This window comes from Brachycentrus maculatus, unplaced genomic scaffold, assembly GCF_059751285.1.
Source record: "Brachycentrus maculatus isolate JH-2025_06_01 unplaced genomic scaffold, ASM5975128v1 h1tg000144l, whole genome shotgun sequence".
Lineage (NCBI taxonomy): Eukaryota > Metazoa > Arthropoda > Insecta > Trichoptera > Brachycentridae > Brachycentrus > Brachycentrus maculatus.
The window spans coordinates 2,108,841-2,124,683 of NW_028280897.1; the positions used below are offsets into that span (position 1 = coordinate 2,108,841).

Genomic DNA, 15,843 nt, shown 5'->3' on the forward strand with positions numbered 1-15,843 from the left:
CCCAAGACAATAAATAAAATATAGTTTTTTTTTAATACTGAGAGTATTAATTTTATTGATCATTGTGATATATTATTTTGAGAAATAAAAAGACTTAATTTTTTGATCCACTAACATTTTTATTAAAAACCAACTATGTTTGAATTTTGTTATTTTTTTTGTTGTTTATTTATTTCTAAATACAGTGTTCATATTTTCCAAAATATGTTTTATCGATTTAGTTTAAACCTATTTTTATTTAGCGAACTTTCGGCTGTAACGGACACCCCTCCCCCCAATTGGCCCGCTATATCGAGGTTTTACTGTACGTTGTTTGCCAACCTAGACTCAGTTTTCAAACTACACTAGCGCATTAACATAAGCGAGTAAATTTAAATTAAAGCACGTTCAGAATACAGATATGTACAATATCCCCGATCCGTATTCGCAACGCGTCAATATGTGAATAAACAAACCCAGTCGAGCAATAAATCGCGTATTGATTTATATTAATACAGGATTCAACAATACGTGCTTCCGTTTGAATTGCTCCCTATTTTCAAATACCGCGACACCATGGCCAACAATACCAGGTAAAGAACGTTTGAACCTCGTTTACGCGATCGGGTTACTCGCAATAACGACACGCTCCGACGCGACCAACCCTCGCTTCCATTGTTCCACTCGCGACACACCACTGGAATAACCAACGTAACATTGTTATTCCGCAATTGATTTAAAGTTGACGTATTTTCACACTTTGTAGCAAGCTAATCAGTTAAAGCACGATTGAACCGTATTGGCACTACTGGGTTTGCATTAACGACACGTTTCGACGCGACCACTTTTCGCTCTCAGTGTTCCGCTTGCGAATTGCACCAGAAGCTGCGATAAACTCTGTAACACTGCATTCCAGAAAGCATTTATGGTATTGTATGTTCACACTTTGTAGCTACTGCGACACCCTCGGCTACCATAAAATATCTCTCGGTTACGGGATCAAAGACTTCGAGAGATATTTGAAGAAACAATTTCTCCAGTCAATCTGTAATAACCAAGTTTGGTGGCAAATTTCCCCTTCGACAAACCGACAAGACTATGGATGACGTAATGTTTATCGCAACAGGAATCAGCTAGGTGCGTTTTTTTTTTAATTACCTAACGTCTTAGTGACTCTGAAATCTATCTACGGCTTATGCAACACCGCTTATCACCCTACTCAGGCTTCAACTTTTTAAGTTTCATAGCCTATTCCTAGTCGTGAGTGGATTTACTCTTTATGCTTAAAGTTACGATAATTTCATGTAATTCATGAGTGAAAATTAAAGGCAAAGGCCTCGCCGCGAGGTGTGGCTTTGCTCGCGCTAGGGGTGGCCGGAGGTATAAAAATTGAACGAGCAAAGCGAGGCGTGGCTTTGCTCGTTCAATTTTTTACCTCCGGCCATCCCTAGCGAATGGAATTTTAGTAATAAGGGGCACTGATAGATCGACACTAACTCCAGAACTTTCTGCGCAAAAGAAGTTTGGAAAACTGAATTGGGAGATACCGAGAAATATGTTTTTAATTTAAATTATGTAAGTATGTACAAAATAAACTAAGTCCACTTTTTTCTAACCATACTTAATTCAAGTGATCTAAAACAAGTAAAATTATACAGTTTGATAAATTCTAACATTGAAGTTACGCAAATTTTTTGGTATTATTTTTTTCATATATTTTTTTTCAAAGCTATAAAATTGCATGTCTATACGACAGTCTCATAATTATATTCGTAACGGGAGGGTGGATATTGGTAGTCTAAATCCAGTTATCAAGGACTCTACCCCTGTTGCGTTAACCACCGTTTTGATTTATGTGTATTTTAAACATAAAACTGAAAAATGTAGTATGTAAATTTGTAAGTAATTAATTTCACCTCGACTTTGGTTACCATTTTTTCAAGTAAGGATATTTTAAATCACCGTAACCATAATAGACGACATTCTAACGAATTTCAATCGGCATCATCATTATGTATTGATCTATTTACGTGTTTACGCAAACTCGAATCCCGGAAGTCAGTACAACTTTCGAAAACAATATCTAAATACCTAATGAGGATCGTACTTCATTACACAGAAATGGTGCTCAAAATTTACAAATACATTCAAAATGTACTTTAGAAAAATATATTTTCTATATTAAAAGCATTTTTAACATTATGGTATGGTAATATAACACTCTCGTTATCATTCATCGTTCACTTAGGATAATAACACTTTTTAAACACTTTTTTCATGACTACGTTCATTCCATCATCAGGTCATTAAAATAAAATTATTACGGTTTGACATTTGTACAAAAATAAAATTATGAAAGAGAGAAGGAAGACAAATGAATCACTCTAGGAATATTTTTTAAAGAAAATTATATTGGTACTAAAAAGGGTGAAAATGTCTAAAGGTTTAAAGGTACTTGTATTTTTTAAAATTATTTAAAAAATACAAGTACCTTTAAACAAAAATCGATTAGTGAAGGCACCGATTGGAAATGTGTTGGGTTGTGGTCCCGTGGATAGTGTCGCGGACTCTTAGGTCAGAGTTTCTCGGTTCGAACCCACTCTACCACAATTTGATACCTATTTCTAATAATGAGCCGCTTAGGCTCACAGACATAGTATGAAATTGAAATATTCGTGTAAATAATAAAAACACAAATACTTCTATTTAACTAAAAAAAATATATTTCCATGACTTGTGTATTACATTTTTAGCTCTAAAAAATATACATCAAATTATATGTTTAATAATAAATTTAGGCAAATATATAATATGAAATACATCCTACTACCCTCAACAAATGAAAATCATCGCATTATCTAGTAAATTACCGGCGCGCGGCGCTCAACACCCACGTGTCGAACCGGTAGCGAACCCAGTCGCCATTTGTTACGTTTAACGAGATTCCCAATGATAATTTATAGCCGTACCTACCTGTTGCTTCTGTATCGGACCTGGGCAAAATTTCCTAGTGTATTCGCATTTCGATTGGTTAATTAAAGATTTACGCCACTTTGCGCATAACGAGACCTTTATTTAGTTCATAAGAAAATGTAACTACATATATGACGTGTTAAAATCAGGGCTGTGGAGTCGCGGTGTTTGGGCCGGAGTCGGGGTCGGGGTGGAGGAGGAGAAATTATAACGAAATAGTAAAACGAGCGACTACTATTTCGTTAAAATTTAAAATACTTTTTTTTTCAAATTATTAATATGAATGTGTTTTGTGAGCGAATATTAAACTTGCAGGCACAAGTTGCGCTGTGTGGCGAATCACCGAGATCCATTTAATGCACAAAGTGTACGAAAATGTTATGACAAAAAGTGGCTATATGCAAAGGTAGGAAAGAACCTGATTAAATTGAGCTTTTTTGAGTCGGAGACGTGGAGTCGTGTTGTTGGTAAATATCGGAGTCGAAGTCGTGTTTTTTTTACCGACTCCACAGCCCCGGCTAAAATTGTTTAAAAAAATACAATTTACCCCATTGATTTTTTTGATAGTGTGACCATAAATCAGCTTCGTATAAGGATGCATATCACAGAATTTCATTATGAATTACAACTAATAAACTCATAAAATTATTTAAAGTTGATATTATTTTTAATAGCAAAAAGAGTTGAATATTGGTAACGCATTAAGTCATCTTTCTACTTTTGTCTGGGGATTTTAGATTATTCATTATAACGTGATTAAATTTGTATTGTATTAAATTAAATTTGTAACTTGGCAGATCAAGTATGCCAAATACTTGAAAGTGGTCAGGTTAGGAGTCGAAACAATCGGCGGGTATGTATGAGGAGATGCACGAACGTGGAAGAGGCGAAGAATGTTTGCAAGGACAGAGTGGTGTGGCGTTCTTTTCTCTCTGCCTGCCCCTCCGTAAGCGGCGTGATGGTTAGTTAGTTAGTTTTTTTTAATTTGTATTTCAGGTTTTTTCAAAAGAGGAAAAAAACTGTTTTACACTCCTGTTTTCTTTTACAAGGCATCAGGTTCGCGCCGCCCAGGACGACCATTGCTGACAATTCGTCGGCAGTTCTCGTCAGAACTTCGCGACGCGGATCTGACTTGGGAGGATGCAAGGGAGCTGGCAGCCGACAGAAAAGCCTGGAGACAGTTTGTGGACTCCATATGCTCCACCTAGGGAGCGGATATGGTTATTATTTTATTATTACACTCCTACTTTTATTCAAACAAATAAAAATAAAATCGCGTAACAAAAATGTCCCAATAGCGGTTTTTGTTTAAACAAAAACCGACATGAACATGAATGAACATTTTTTTTATTTTTAAAAACGTTTAAAAAAATTCACATCACATATTTCGTAGTATGCATTTCAAATACCTGATTTCAGCCTTTCTTCAGAAAAAAAAACAGAAAAATACTTAGTTTAAATATTTAGAATTTCTTTGAAATATTGCAAATCATTTGGGATTTTGAAACCATTTGTAATAATAGATTTATATTATCCACTGACACTTCGTGATGGAATTGCATTTTTAATTTATTATTAGATTAAAACCAATATTTTTAGCTTTTCCACTTTTTTATTTGACCAGCGACCGGGTTTCGTCGTTACCGACATCATCAGACTGGTGAGAGGCTATACAAATTGTTACGTTATATATAAAAGAAGGCAGGAGTTGATAACCATGATTTGATATAATTTTATGAGAAATTAATTTAATTTGAGTGAAATTCACTCAAATTAAATTAATTTCTCATAAAATTATATCAAATCATGGTTATCAACTCCTGCCTTCTTTTATATATAACGTAACAATTTGTATAGCCTCTCACCAGTCTGATGATGTCGGTAACGACGAAACCCGGTCGCTGGTCAAATAAAAAAGTGGAAAAGCTAAAAATATTGGTTTTAATCTAATAATAAATTTCATTTGTAATAATGTATAATGGGTAATGGAAAGGATTAATTCTTAGAATTCTTGAAATTTGCCAGAAATACGTAGTTTAAAATCATTTGCGATTTTTAAATTTATAAAAATAATTTATTATGGGTAGGCTTTTGCTTAAATTATTGGAAGTGTTTCAATTTGGGAACTGGGAATTTAGAACACTAATTGCATGTGATAATTTAAATTTATGAACAATAAACGAGAAGCAAATCTGTGAAACTGTAGTGTTATTGGATTTACATTGTTGAAAATTCTTAGAAATCTGCTATTCACTTGGAGATTGAAGGAAATCAAATAATTTAATTACTTTGGAAACCATGGAAAGATATTACGAGTGATATATATGTACTAAAAACAAGTTTCAAAAAATCTTTAATACAATGTATCTTGCGTATTATAGTAAAGCCTCGATGTAACGGATCAATTGGGGGCATGAGTGTCCGTTAAAGCCGGAAGTTCGTTTTGTAAATATTGGTTTAAAAATAACTCATGTAATTAGATACACCCCTGGACAAAAAAATTTACGAGTTCTCAAAAAAACTAAAATTGACACATAATGAATTATTCTTGATATTTAATTGGTTTTTTTGTATTGTTTAGCATATGTGATGACTACTCGTTACTTCAAGGTTAAAATGAAAGATCTTACTCATGAATTGTACTTAGAAATTGCCATTATATACCAGGTATCAGATTATCCGAACCTTAGAGACCCATAACGGTTCATTTATGGTCGAGTGTTTGTGATGGAGTAATAAAAGGCATGTAATTTTTTAATTCATATTTAAGAAGAAGGTTCTAATCGCTTTATTTTAAATTAAGGTATTTTACATTTAAACATATTTATAACATTTAAAAATATTTAATACTTAGTGAATTCACCTTTATTTTTTACAACATGTAAAATTCTATTATTTAACGAAGCGTAAAGCGAATCTTAAATTTCTGATGTTATTTCTTCTTCCTAAACTTGAATCAAGTTTTTTTTAATTCCTCAATGTTTTTTTATTTTTTTTTCCCAACTTTTTTTTTCATAATCGCCATAAATTTTCTATCGGGTTCAAATCAGGACTATTCCCGGGCCGCGTCAACGATTTTTAGCCAATTTTATCCTTGTATTCAATGATCTGTAAGAAAAACAATAAATTATTTATCAAGTAGTCTACAAAGTGCATTAAAAAATAAATATTTGTACTCACAGTGCGGGCTCTATGGCACGGCGCCAAATTGTCCTGAAAAATCGGGTCCGCGGTATACTGCGTAATGTCCTCGATTGTTGGAATAAGATGGTTTTTCAACACTTTTTTGTACTGGATGGCATTCATCGTACCCTGTATAAAATTTAGAGGTCCCAAACCGTACGCTGTCATGCACCCCCAAATCATGACGTAGGGTGAATGTTTAACGATTCGAGTGACGCACGACGGATGGTATCTTTCCCCAAGTTTTCGTCGAACTATCTTTCTGCCGTCTGGACCAAAAAGGTTGAATTTTGATTCATCGGAGAAAATAACATTTTGCCAATCCTCCAAGGTCCAATTCTGGTGCTCCTTCGCCCAATCCAGTCTAGCCTTCTGCATTTTATTCGTCAGTAATGGTTTCTTTGCGGGACTTCGTGCTTGGAAACCATGCTCCAACAGCCGCCTGGACACTGTTTTTACTAAAAATGTTGATTAGCTGGTAGACTGCACCTCTGCGTGTATTTTAAGTGCCGTTAAAAATCGATCGCGCATAACATTTTTATTTATTAAGCGATCATCTCGGGCAGATGTCGCGCGCCCCCATCCGCTTCCTTTTTTCCGTTCTATGGATCCAGTTTCTTGGAATTTTTTAAATAAAAACCTCAATGCACCTTCTAAATACCCAACACGACGAGATATTTTACAATTAGATATGTTTTGTTGCGACAATGTGATTATTTTGGATTTTATCGCAATCGACATTTGCTTTGCACTTTCCATGATTGTTGTGTTATGTTCACTCAAACGCGGGTAAAACAAAATTGTTGAGACATTTTAAAATGTAAATATTGTAGAAAGGTGACACAAAGTGTCTTTAATTTATTGAAAAAAAAAAGAGGTATCGATAAAGGATTTCTTAAAAAAAGAGTTCAGTAAAGTCAAGGCGTGCGGTAGCAAGTAAACTCGTAAATTTTTTTGTCCTGCGGTGTATATTACAGATTTGTGAACAAGTATTTGGACACACTCAAAATGTTGCTTGATATTAACGCACTTTGCTTTCGGTAATCCTGATTTGAAAAAGGGCACTTAATTTAAGCTTAATATTCGAAGGATATTGCGTTAAAAATGCATTAGTCCGGATTTTTGTCCGTTATATCCAAAGTTTGTTAAAATGAGGTCCGTTATATCGGGGCTTTACTGTTTTAATATATTTCAAGGGTAGAATATGATACAGAGTAGAGAATAAGTAAATTCTGCAACCTGAATAACTATTCAATAAACAAAATAAATACCCCTTTTTTTAAATCGGTAACATTCATTTCCCAATAACATGGACCGAGAGCCGGTTTCAAAATGCCAAAGTCGTTAGAACTAAAAGTCCCAAAGCTAAGTTTAATTTATCTGCAATACGTGGCTAGCAATTCGTAGTCAAACGGCAGCATAAAAAAATTGCTGGCCCCACCAATTTGCATACACGTATGTACCAATACAAGTCAGAATATGTGTGGGTTTGTGTGTGTGTATTACGCACATTACAATGTTTTAATGCGAGGAGTATGATTCGGTGATGACCGAGGCTTAGCGACTAATTTTCAACGCATCCGAGACCATAGTCGGTCGATATTTGTTATTTTGTATGATGCCAGTCAAAGATCGACGTACTGAGAAAATAAAATTATGTTTTACTACCGAACAATCGACAAGTCGGGAACCGAACAAGAGTAATTGAATAAAAGTATAATTATCAAACTATTAATACAAGAAAAATTTGGGTGAAAAATGATTTTTTCAACGATTTATCAGATCTAGTGAAATAAAGGTGTGAAAACGCGTAAACGATGGGAATTTTTAATCGACCCCTAGAAAATCAAACGAATCGAATGAAGAGGGTCGATCTAATATTATTTTTTCGTGGACTTTTTCGTTACAAAGTAAAGATGAATTTTGTACGAGTATACTTAGGCTGTTTCGCGAACAAATCTTATAACGTCATCATTTCTAGAAGAAAGCTTCCATTTCAGTCACCAACAATTAAAACTAACCACCATGCCGCTCCCCGCAGGGGTTCGTACATAAAGATAATAGAAAGCCACACCACCCCGCCCTTGCAAACACTTCGCTTCTCCACATTCATGAATCTCCTCTTACACACCCACCGATTATTCTAACCTTACAGCCTTCCAATATATTGATTTTTCCTCACTCGATCGTTCCACATGTCTAGACCGTCCCGACACACCTTTCTTGCCGAAACCATCTCAACACACCTTTTAAAATTTTATCGATAGTGCTTATCTCAACATTGCATTATATCCTTATTTCACCGTTTGAACATCTATCATACATCATTTTGGCGCACATTCATTTGAGAGAGTGCATTTCGACTAAATTCCGTCTAAATGTATCTTTTGCAAACTCCATTCTTCGCTTACATGCATTAGGGTTAGTACCAGGACTCCATTGTGCACTGGCAATTTAGCTTTCGCTGTTAGGATTTTAGGAAAAAAATATTTAGCATTACATTTATTTGCATTGTATTGTATTTATTAGCATTGTATTTAAAGAAATTTAAATTTGGTCATTTGAACATAAAGCGTATCGCGTTGAAGAAAATATTTTTCTGGCTTTAAATCGTTGACCGTGTCGATCCCTCATTATCAGAATAAAGACGGCACAGTATTATGTAATTATTTATATTTAAAAAAAATACACAAATAAACGTTACAATATCAAATCAAGTTTTGGCCGCATATGTGTACAAGGTGACAATTTTGTTAAAGTTGGCAATTAAGGGGATATTCTCAAACACAAATTTATTCCACCGGAGAAGTTACATGTCTGTTCACGCCCGATTTTTCAAAATAATGTATACACATATAAAAAAAAATATATATAAGTATATATATATATATATATATATATATATATATATATATATATATATATATATATTTATACACACACATATATATATATATATATATATATATATATATATATATATATATATATATATATATATATATATATATATATATATATATATATATATATATATATATATATATATATATATATATATATATAACAAAAATATAGTATCAAAAATTGAAGATTCGAGTTTTAGATCAAACGAATATTTTAAAACATTGAAGGGGGTCTGTTAAAATTCACGAAGCATAAATACATACATAAGTGCGTATGTATGCAACGGAAAAATAACAGATTTTACCGTAAGTGCGACAAGGACAACAACGAAATTAATGACATTGACGGCTATAAGGTATAATACATTTGCAGGTATGCGATCTTAAAAAATAAAAAATTAACTGTGTTCAAACTACACGACGACAAGCTACGAAATAAGATGAAGTCATTTCTTACTCGGTCCGATGTCGTAGCTCGCCAACATCAGCAACAGAAGACTTACCGTGCGGAAGAGCTGGTCCGCCTCCTCAGAAGAGATGCGAAATCTGAGCTGCTGGACGCGTACTATCCTAGTGATTCTTCTCTCCGTCTCTGGTCTCTCCTGCTCGGCGTTCTCCTGCACGGCGCTCCCCTGCACGGCGCTCTCCTGCTCGGCGCTCTCCTGCTCGGCGCTCTCCTGCTCGGCGTTCTCCTGCTCTGCGCTCTCCTGCTCGTCGCTCCCCTGCTCGTCGCTCTCCTGCTCGTCGCTCCCCTGCTCGTCGCTCCCCTGCTCGTCGCTCCCCTGCTCGTCGCTCCCCTGCTCGTTGCTTTCCTGCTCGTCGCCTTCCTGCGCCTCCCTCTCCTCCGCCTCCCTCTCTCGCGCCTGCCTTGCTTCTTCCTCCCTCTTCACTCTCTCGAAAACCTCCTGGATCTCAAAGGGCGCTAAGAAATCCCGTACGCGCTGGATCCATTCGCGTTCTTCGAAGAACTGCCGATCCCTCTCCCTGTCCCTCTCGACCCTCCAGCAAATGGCTTCCAAATAGTCGTCTTCCGACTCGTCAGAATTCGCCTTCCAAATTTCTGTTGAAAATGAAAAAGAAAAAAAAATCAACCAACCACAAGAACAGGGTGTTATCACTCGGGAGGAATATCTTATTTAACATAATCAACCTATAAAGGATTGTGTAAAGGTGGAGACTGAGCGGAGCATTTGGTCGTAACATCGCTCGCGGCGAGCATCACCGAGCATCCGAAACTATGGATGGAGCGCTCGGCTCGCTGTACTGACTGCCTGAATGCTCGCATCGTAACGTGTTACGTTACGACGAAATGCTCCGGTCAGTCTCCACCTTAAGACTCGCTTTGTGTCTATAACAGCCTGTATAATCAATATTTTCATTCATCATTTTCTTTTGCAAAATTCACATTCGTAAAAACGTTGTTTTCTTAATTTGCTAACGAATGACGTCACAGAAACGATCCACACTACTACTATTACAGCTCTATAAAGCAGATACATAAAGGGATACGCCCTATACACACCCGATGACGTAAAATTTAATGACGTATAGCGGTGTCCGTTTTTTGTTTGATAAAAATATCTAAAGTTCAAACCTTCACATCTCTTTTACTTCTCTACAGATTTCAAAAAGAATTTTACCGATAATCTTGTGATTTTTCATTTTAATTTATTAGTCAATAATATACACATCATGAGAATGATCCATTAACAAAACAAAAATACAACATTTTGAGTGTGTCCAAATACTTGTTGTAAAATCTCGCACCTGGAGACTGTTTTAACCGACTCGGATGACGTTTCGAGATGAATAGGAATGGTGTTTTATTTATCTTTGCCGAAACTAAAAATGTTTTTAAAAATCGCAATTTTAAATTATATTGAAGTAAATTATACTAATTACAACATTTCGAGTATGTCCAAATACTTGTTCACACATCTGGATTATCTCATATTAAAGGAGTTGTTTTTCATCGGCAATATGCGAGTGTTTTTTCACTGAAGAATAACGTGAAATTGTAGTAACTGTAACCACAAAGAGTAAACCCACTCAAAATTAAAAATAGGTTTTAAAATTTATAAAGCCGGAGCCTCAGTATGAACATAATAAGCAGTGTGTTGCATAAGACGAATGTGCGGCAAAACGGTGTAAAAAAATGTTCGAATGGTGAAATAAGGAAAGAATAGGAAAGGCTGAGATAAGCATTATCGACAAAATTAAGAAAGGTGTGTTGAGATAGTTTGGGCATGTGGAACGTATGAGTGAGGAAAGAACGGTAAAACAAATTTATGAGGTAATGTAGTTGGAAAAAGAAGCAGATGAAGACCGAGAAAAACTTGGCACAATCAAGTGTGTCAAATACTTGAAATAGTCGAAATCATCGGCGGGTATGTACTAGGAGATGAATGAATGTGAAAGAGGCGAAGAATGTTTGCAAAGACAGGGTGGTATGGCGTTCTATTATATCTGCCTACCCCTGCGAGGAAGCGCCATGATGATTAGTTAGTTAGTTACCTCAAAGCCACTTGGTCGTTAGGTAATTCCAAAAAATAGATGGATGTATTAAAACCGCGATAATTCTAAATAAATTATAGCTGATGGTAATTTTTTGGTAAGAAAGAATAAACTAGAAGACACAAAATGCCGAGTATTCGCTCGAAGCGGATAGGTGGAATCGAAACATAAGTATTTTCACAGATATATCTTTTACCATATACTGCATACTTATAAAGTACTTTTTTTTTTTAAAATACATTATATATACAAAATCAAAGTTACAAATATTATCTAATAACTGAAAAAAAAATACAAATAAAACTCGCTTCTAAGTGTGTGTAAATCAAATTTGATCCAAGATAACCCTCGTTTTAAGAAAGTCATTTTATCTTATTTACTAATCATAAAAATACCATTCGTAAGTAAAGTGTTTACGGTAAAATAAATGTACATATCCGATGAGTTTTCTGTGATTTCCTCATCACAACAGCAAGCTCAGAAGCAAACAGAAGCTCGAGCTGTATTAGATTCTCACCATAACACCAAATGAGCAAAAGCTCAGGTTATATTAAAATCTAATCAAATGAGGAGAAACTCGAGATATATTAGATTCTCACCATAACACCAAATGAGCAAAAGCTCGGGTTATATTAAACTCTCATCACAACAGTAAATGAGGAGAAGCTCGAGATATATTAGATTCTCACCATAACACCAAATGAGCGGAAGTTCGGGTTTTATTAAATTCTCATCACAACAGTAAATGAGGAGAAGCTCGAGATATATTAGATTCTCACCATAACACCAAATGAGCGAAAGTACGGGTTATACTAAATTCTCATCACAACAGTAAATGAGGAGAAATTCGAGTTATATTAGATTCTCATTACAACATCAAATGAGGAGAAGCTCGAGTTATATTAGATTCTCATCATAATACGAAATGAGTAGAAGCTCGGGTTATAATATTAAATTCTCATCACAACATCAAATGAGGAGAGCTCGAGTTATTATATAATATTCTTTTAAAATATGATATTAGATTATCATCACAAGATACAAAGAAAAGTTCGAGTTATGTTAAATTCCTATCACAACAACAAATGAGGAGAAGCTCGAGTTATATTAGATTCTCCGGTAGTTCGTTATATGGTTCGGTTCGTAGTATAGTTCGGATTGAATAGAAAATAAAGAATAAGAGAAAACACATTTCTTATATCGCTCACTCGTTTCAAGAACGTCATAAATCAAAAATCGTCAATTTTCAGTTGTGCGTGATTTCGGAATGCCCAGAAAATGTACTATATCCTAGCAAAAGAGGCATATTTTTAACTTAATAATAGATTTATATTAATAGATTTATATTATCCACTGACACTTCGTGATGGAATTGCATTTTTAATTTATTATTAGATTAAAACCAATATTTTTAGCTTTTCCACTTTTTTATTTGACCAGCGACCGGGTTTCGTCGTTACCGACATCATCAGACTGGACATCATCGACATCATCAGACCAGTCTGATGATGTCGGTAACGACGAAACCCGGTCGCTGGTCAAATAAAAAAGTGGAAAAGCTAAAAATATTGGTTTTAATCTAATAATAAATTTAACTTAATATTTACCCGCTACAGGGCAGAAAGTGTTGTTTTTGCATTTCGAAGAAATGGTCATGTTTAATTATTTTTTTTTTAATATTCTTAATATTTTTCAAATGGAGAAAAAACCTTCAGGTTTTTACCTAAAAAGATCTGTTGCGCAGTAAAAAGTTCAATTTGTGTATTAGCTAGTAATTTAATTTTAAAACATTGTATTATATTTTTCAACAAGTTTTTTGATTTATGACGTTCTTGAAAGGAGTGAGCGATATATTTAGTTACAACATTTTAAGTGTGTTAAAATACTTGTTCACATATCTGGATTATCTCCAATTATAGGAGTTATTTATCATTTTTGACATCTCATCAAAGATGAAGAAGATTATGGAAGTCTAAATAAAATATAAATAGCTTATTTTCATCTCACCAATAGAGGGAAGTCTCTCTAGGGAAGTTCTAGTGATTCAAGAACAACGTTTCGAAATTGGTTCATATATATATATATATATATAGAACTTCCAAGAATTTGAGTAGTGTGGTTGTCAATAATGGGTAGAATTGGTGAATGTTACTCGTGTGTAAAGTGATCACTTAAACCAGCCTATGACGGTTGTCAGCCCCGTAAATGCCCAGACTTCCATATTCTTCTTCATCTTTGATGAGATGTCAAAAAATAATATACATATATTCAGTTCATGATCCCGAATCTCGAACCATCTTTTATTGGGCGATTATTTATTTCTTTTCATAATTAGATAAGAAAATAATATACAAAACAACACGCACAAAGATAGTGATAGCTTCAAAATTAAAAAAAAAAACAGTAAAATGTTACAAATAACGAAATCAGTCACTACGAGTAGAAATGGCTTGTTGCTATGAAAAAAAACTAACTAACACGCTTCCAAGCACGGTAGGCAAAGAGAACAGAACACCACACCAATATGTATTTGCAGACAATATTCGCCTCTTCCACATTCATGCATCTCCTCATACATACAGGACGATTATTACGACTGTTTGAAATACAGTAAATACAGTAAAGGGACCTCTATTTAACGAACTTATATATTATCATATCGAACGGATATAACGATCAAAAATTTCGGTCAAATGTAAAAAAATTAAAACGTCCTGTTAATATTATACATGCTTAAATTAAAGTGTCGTCGCATGTAAACCATTTTTGGCGGCCATGATAATCACAAATATAATTTTGTTTTGTTTTATATCGTTTATTTATATTTTTATGCAGCATTCACATTTTCTTAAAACCCATTTTTATAAAACGGACTTTCGGTTCCAACGGACACCAACTCCTCACAACTAGTCCGTTATATAGAGGTTTTACTGTACTTGCCCATGTATGTATGTATTTGAAATACTCGATCATGCCAAGCTTCCTCAGTCTTCCCCTGCTTCTATTACCAACCACATTCACCTCATATATTTGTTATACTGTTCATTCTTTACTCATTCGATTGACGCGCCCAAACCATCACAACACATCCTCCTTAAGTTTATCAATAATGCTTATTTATCTCAGCCTTGCATTCTTTCCTCATATCACCGTTCGAAGATCTATTAAACATCGTTTTGTCATACGTTCCTCTGGGAGATCGTATTTAGACTGCATTCAGTCTACTTTCATTCTTCTTTTGCCAAATATATGTTTTTATTACATACATTATGAATGGAACCAGGACCCCGTTGTGTACTGCCAGTTTAGCTTTCGGCGATTGGGTTATATCATTATTATCAATCATTCTCTCCTTTACATGATCAAATATAATCTTTACCTATAATCAAATATAAACATAAATCAAACATCGTTTTTTTTTCTTGCTTGTTGTTTTGTAGATTTTTATTCTCATTCTGACCACGTCTGCAATCGTGTGATACATAGGGTACCGCATAAGCTCGGACGGTGTATATTTATATACTTATTGATTATGTCAAGCTCTATGGAAAAGGCTTATTGATTATAATTCATGGATCTCATTTAATTTATGCATTTTGAAAGGACGTGAACCAGACATTTCAAGCGCAATGTAAGTCGTCATAGTATTTTTATAATGCGTATTTACATAATGTAAAAAAAGAGTAGCAATGATTTGATCTAAACCAGTTTTTATTGTGTCTTTTTTTTTTAAATACATGTCACATATGTCGTTTTGTAGTTGGTAGTGATATTTAGATTCTCTCAAAAGTTTTATACAAGGCGAAAATAACAAGCCTTCACCCTAAGATTATCTGTATACGTTGCAGCACCATATTTTAATTTATAATGTATGGCTATGGGGTAATTATCTAAACAATACCATAGATCGTGCACTAACTTGGCACAAAAACAAAGCGAAGAGTTTTTCGACAAAAGTTTACATAATTACAAATAAACTAACTAACTAACCATCACGCCGCTTCCCGCAGGAGTAGGCAGAGAAAATAGAACGCCATACAACCCTGTGTATGGAAATATTCTTCGCCTCTTCCAAAGTCATGCATCTCCTCATACATACTCGCCGATTATTCCGACTCCTGATCTGAACGCATTCAAGTAATTGAATTACTTGATCATGCAAAATTTCCTTCAGTTGTCCTCTTCTCCTATTTCCAACTACATTCGCCTAACGGTTAAGTGATCACTTTACATGCGCGTAACTTTCACCATTTTACCCATGATTGACAACCACATACTATTTTTTTTT

The 15,843-nt window shown here is 34.6% G+C and overlaps 1 protein-coding gene across 1 annotated transcript in view; it reads right to left on the minus strand.

The window, feature by feature from the left end:
- Positions 1 to 9,682, minus strand: part of MEP-1 (zinc finger protein MEP-1) — a 58,328-nt gene extending 48,646 nt beyond the window's left edge. Inside the window, exon 1 of the mRNA XM_088260841.1 lies at positions 9,545 to 9,682. The gene's annotated coding sequence lies outside the window, so the exon portion shown is untranslated. The remainder of the gene's footprint in view (positions 1 to 9,544) is intronic.
- Between the last annotated feature and the right edge of the window lie 6,161 nt (positions 9,683 to 15,843).